The sequence below is a fragment of the Panthera leo genome, chromosome D3 (genome assembly GCF_018350215.1).
Source record: "Panthera leo isolate Ple1 chromosome D3, P.leo_Ple1_pat1.1, whole genome shotgun sequence".
In the NCBI taxonomy this organism is placed as follows: Eukaryota; Metazoa; Chordata; class Mammalia; order Carnivora; family Felidae; genus Panthera; species Panthera leo.
Window position 1 is genome coordinate 50,547,221 of NC_056690.1, and position 5,196 is coordinate 50,552,416.

Here is a 5,196-nt window from a genome sequence, read left to right on the forward strand (position 1 = left end):
AAACAACAACAACAACAAAAACCCAAAAAGAATCACAAAATCAACCTAGTTGCTTGCATGTTGTACACCATTAAGAAATCACTTTGCATTCCTCTTTAAGTCCTAAAGTTTAAATTGCTGATGGCATCTCCTATAATCAATATGGCAAAATCGGATTATTACCAAAATTAAAGTAAAAAAACAATTGCTATTTATAGTTTTCCAAAGTTAACATTAAAAAGAAAAAAACCCCTGCATTAAAAAAAGTCTTCACTAACAGCAAAAAACTCATGTGTGGTCCTCCAAAATGTTGCATTTATTTTAAACAACCAATATCATAATTACTAGTTTTTCCAGAAATCAAATTCTTAAAATCTTTATGGTATTTTTCAAATATGAAAATAAATGTTTTGTATCCTTAGTTACCAGTTTCCCAATTCCTGTTTTCATTTAAAAATATTTGCTATTGACCACAGTTTTCTTCCCTAAACATTTTTCTTTGTCCTCCTTTGAGTCAAATTCATAGCAAATATACTTTCTTAGCTCTGTGTGACTGATGCTATTTTTAAAAATCTGTATATATCTGAGTCAGCTTATAATATCTTAAAAACAAAACAGTGAATAAAAAAGGCAGTAAGGAGGGAGTAGGTGGAGAGGAAAGAACAAAAAGATACTTAGTTATTCACACTGCTGACTTTTTCTATGCTTTCTTTAAAAGTCTAATCCTCAAACGGGTGTAGTGTGGCCAGGCTCTATGAGCCAGCCATTAGGAGGTGCTCATAGTTTAGAACAAATTCTTCAGACCTTTAAGGCTACTTGTCATCTCATTTTTGTGCTTTTTTGCCAAATTTATCTTTAATTTTAGAAATTTTATTTCACTCGAACTTACCACTTGTAAAAATTGTCAAGCTGACAGGTCTGGAAACCAAGGTCATCCAATTAGGCCAAAACACAAAATGTTTCTATGGCATCTATCACCACAAAACACCAATAGGCCCTTAGACAAACACATCAGATTAAAGGAAAAACATGTATTTGAGAAGGAACAACTTTCCAGCTACTTTACCTTCAGACAGATAAAGCTGATGATAATTGGTGTAGAGCAGTGGTCTTCAGGAAGTTTTCCCAAGGGCAGCATCTAATTTTGTAAAGTAGAAGGGTACGTTTGTATCCTGAATATGCCTCCAGGGTAGAGTCTACTCTCATAAAGCAGGTTCACAGCTGTTTATTATGGACACTATTCAGACTGTGAACTACCCATTCTGTTTCCACCATTATTGCTTTTTATTTACTATATCAGACCCACACTGACTGGCTCCTTGACAAGTGTTCAGCAAAGATATGAACATGCATGGCACAATACAGAGTCAGAGACAAGCAAGGCCCCCGGAATCCTTGGTAGGCTTCCTTTGCCAATGAGTCACTGTTTGGAGGAGAGAGAAAAGGATTTTAGGCTGGTTGTTTGTAATAGAAGTTATTGTTAATGGGTTATAGCTATCTGTACAAATACAAAAGCTTTTAGAACACTGTGCATGCATTACTCAAATGATTTTAGGATGGCTTCAATAATCTCTTATCAGTTATCAAGTTCAGTGTGACAATAAAACATTGACACTGAAACATTATGTTTTCAAATTTTTGTATTAAAATCAGCCAACACAGAAAATTTAAAAAAATCGTACAACTAATAAAATAGAGAACCAATTAAAAAAAATATTATTACTTGGAGTTAACTCCTGATGAACAGACATATTTATTTTACTTTCCTATTTTTGGTACCCAACTCACAGTAAATCTTATGCGCCTGTGTTTTTTTTTGTTTGTTTGTTTGTTTGTTTTCTTTTTTGTTTATTGGTTTTTGTTTTTTTGCTTTTTTTGTTTTTTAGTCTGCACTGCGTAGTGTGGATCATGACACCTACTGGCAGCATAGAATTTTGCACCCTAGTTCCATAAGACACTGAAGCCCCTGTTACTTAAGACAGGTAAGGATATTTCAAATCTATGCTTGTGTTATGAGTCAATAATAAACTCTACAGGAAAAACTGTATCTTGGAGTATGACTTTTGGTTTGGATAGGCTACATTATGCTGTGCTAACAAACATGGCCTAAAACTCAGGGGCTTAAATTAACAAAGATTTAATTCTTGCACATACTGCATGTCTGTTACAAGTTATTAGTGATGAAAAGTGTGAAATGAAGGTTGAAAGTCAATTCCATCTCCAGCTGCACTGTTACCTACCAGCCTAGCGTTCCCAGGAGAGTCACTCATTGATTCGAGATATCTTTTTTTGTCTGTTGAGCAGGGTCTTTCCATGTCTGTGTCAGTTCTGTGCTACTTTAATTGTTACAGCTTTATAAATATATTTTTTAAGTTTATTTATTTAGTTTGAGAGAAAGAGAGAGCAAGAGCAAGTAAGCAGGGGAGAGGCAGAGAGAGAGGGAGAGAGAGAATCCCAAACAGGCTCCGCACCCTCAGCACAGAGCCCCATGTGGGCTCACAGACTGTGAGATCATAACCCGAGCTGAAACCGAGGGTTAGGCGCTTAACCAACTGAGCCACCCAGGTGCCCCAACTGTTACAGTTTTATAATAAGCTTCCTATATGGGAAGACTTATCTCTTCCTCTAATTGTTGTTTTAAAAAATTCTGTGTTTTTCTTACTTGATTATTCTTCTGGGAGAAGTTTACAATATTTTTTGTTAAATTAACTTGAATTACAGTTGTTTTTTGTTTGGATGGCATTAAATTATGCATTAATTTGGTAATAACTGTAAAATATTTAGTCTTCCATATATGTCCTTTATATATCTCAAAAATATTTGTAATGTTATTCATATGTTAAATGCATTTTATTAAAATACGTCCTTGCCATCCTATTTTTGTTACAATAAATAAAATTTATTTACACAATTTTATTTCCACATTTTCTATTACCTGCATATAAGCATGCTATTGATTTTGTATTTTTCTCTTATAATAAATAATTGTATAAAATTTTCATATGATGTCATTTTGCATTTATTTAAATGTCTTGCATTTATAGCTCTTACCTTTGTGTCATGTCTTCCAGCACAGAACAAAGGAAGCATTCTAAAAAGGACATCATTATTATTTTTTTCCACATTTAATAGCAGTCTTCTTTGGGTTTAACCATTTGAAGTGTATTATGGTGACTATTTTTTAATAATACCATTGGTGTTTTCAAGAATTGTGAGACTGTTGAATATGTTTAGTGCCTTGTTCAAAAATTATGATTGTTTTTATTTTTAAAAATATTTTTAGTTTATTTATTTATTTTGAGAGAGACAGAGAGAGTGGGGGAGGGGCAAAGAGAGAGAGAGAGAGAGAAATCCCAAGCAGGCTCTGAGTTGCCAGTACAGAGCCTGATGGGGGAACTCGAACTCACAAAATCATGAGGTCATGACCCGAGCCAAAACCAAGAGTCAGATGCTCACCCAGGTGCTCATGATTTTGTTTTTCTTGACTTAATGCTTTAATGTATTATAACAATAAATTATGTAGTATTGATCCTTTTTCCACTCCTGAAGTAAATCCTACTTGATGATCTTTTTCTTATGAAGTGTCAAGTTCTACATTTTATTTGTGATTTTTAAAAGTCATATTTATTTGGAGATATGTTGACTTTTTTCTTCTATTGGTATCATTGGCAGAATCTGGTATTTTATTTATTTCTAAAAGTACTGTCATATTGTGTTTATTGCATAATTTTATTTAATATTTGCTAATAATGTTAGTGGACATTTGCTGTTATTCTATTTTTCTCTATTTATTTTCTTTTCAATTAATTTTATGACCTAATTCTTTCCTTATTTTAAAATGATCTTATTTTCTTCTTCTAAAATTTAGTTTATTTGCATTCTTCACAATGTACAGAGAATACTGATACATATGAATTCACTTTTGAATACCACTTTTAACATTTTTATTACTTTTTACCTCTTCCTTGTTTCAATAGTTTTTAAAGAAAGTATGTTTTCATTTCTAAGGGGTTGAGCCTTGTTTTCAGTACAGAAAAATTTATATTTTTTATTCCACTGTTGTCACTTAATATGGTGCATCATTTTGGTTTCTTTGAATTACTGACTTTGCTTTTGGTTTGGTATCAATTTTAATACATGCTCCTTACATATTTTACGTGAAAAAAAGTTACTGGTAATGTCAAGAACTGTGGAAAGTTGAGAATTTACCCCACTTGATGGCTAACAAGTTAGCTTCCGTGGTTGTACAAATGTGGGGAGAAGATATGCAACTCTGGGGTCAGAGAGAAAGGATTTTATCACTCACAGCAGTAACAGTGGCTAGAGTATCATCATTTTTATGTAACTTTTTCAGGCTGTGATTTCCAAAAGACAAGGTAAAGAGGACTAGATGACAACTACACACACAGTGATATCTTACAGGAGAGGAACCCTGAGTTTAGCGAACCTGATCCTTTTGTAAATGGCAGTAAGCATGTCTCTCCCTTGTTCCAGAGAAACATTGAATAGAGCTGTTTAAACTATATTCATTAATTTGTTTGGTCTTAGATAATTTTGTTGCCTAGTTTTTGTTTGTTTACCATTTGGCTTCTGTTCTATAGGCTATTTTGTTTATGTTTATCTTTCCAATGCTTTAGAAAGCAGACTTCCTGTGTTTAATTCTGTTAGTGGATATTTCATCATTATTAAGATATATTCATAACTATTTTTCATTAATCAAAATAGTAACACAGAGGACCTTGTTTATTAATTGGGCTTCTTTTATCTATTTCTTTCTCCATCCTATAATTCATATCACTATGTAAACTTTGCCAGTGTTATATTTATACATAGTCCTCTTACCAGGAGATTAGAGTTTTTAAGCTGCTGCATTTTTATTATCCTAATAATGCCAATTATTTTGAGTTTTCAGTATTAGCTTCATTCTCTGCCATCACATTTTGCAACAGCTGTTGGAACACTATGGTCACGGGTTGAAGGCCAAGAGAAGTATTCCTAAATTCTCCAGTTTCTTTGTGTTATGGAGCCAAGGTGGAAGTGAATCAGAATTCTAGTGGGTCTGGGAAACCAGCTCAATGGATTGAAGTTGACCCTTCTGCATGCACCATGCAGAATGATAAGGAAGTGGGGGATGCTAAGGGTTCCCTTCTATGGATGCCAAAATTCATAATGTGCTGCCAGGAGCCCTAGAAATGATCCCTTTCCTCCTGATCCAAA